This window comes from Aptenodytes forsteri, unplaced genomic scaffold (genome assembly GCF_000699145.1).
Source record: "Aptenodytes forsteri isolate BGI_AS27 unplaced genomic scaffold, ASM69914v1 Scaffold129, whole genome shotgun sequence".
Taxonomy (NCBI): Eukaryota; Metazoa; Chordata; class Aves; order Sphenisciformes; family Spheniscidae; genus Aptenodytes; species Aptenodytes forsteri.
In genome coordinates this window covers 489,646-490,319 of record NW_008795033.1, presented here as the reverse complement: position 1 = coordinate 490,319, position 674 = coordinate 489,646, and positions in this window count along the sequence as shown.

Here is a 674-nt window from a genome sequence, read left to right as displayed (position 1 = left end):
GTCCCCGGGGGCTCGAGGGGTGGCAGCGGGCCGGGGGGGTCGGGTCGAGCTCTGCAGGGCCGGGAGCTGGGCTGGGGATGAGGTTCTGCGCAGTGAGCGCAGCAGCGAGGAGTTGTGCACATCTGGATTTCTCACGCTTGCGTTCAATGTCCCTCCTCAACCAGATGGCAAAAATAAATAAATAGAATAAATCAGAGCCTCCTGACATAAATTGGGAACTCACGCCCGGGCTCTGCGTTTCATGAGTCTCCCTGGAAGACAGTCAAACGCAGGGGAGGACAATGGGTTCACTTCTCCCCGGTGTCGGGTCATTCCCAGTTAAGGCTCATTAGCGGCGGGCGGGGGATTAACTCTTCCTTCCCTGGAAATGCAGATCTTGCCGAAGCGTGGACAAGACCCTAAAATTCCAAAAACCCATCCTTCGCCCTACCCTGGGGTTTCGGGGTTGGGACTGGAGGCGGCCCCCAGCTCATGCCATCGCCCCAGCTTCTGGGAGCCAGGACGCATCACCCCGCACTCAGCAGACGTCCCAAACTCGGGGGAGATGGAAAGGGCTTTCAGTGACCTCAGCCAGCGGCCGATCCCACCCAGCCGGCACTCGGGGGAAGCGGGCCTGCCCCATGAGCCGGACCGCAAGCACCCGGGGGGAGCCGGCGCTGCGGCTTTCCCCCGGG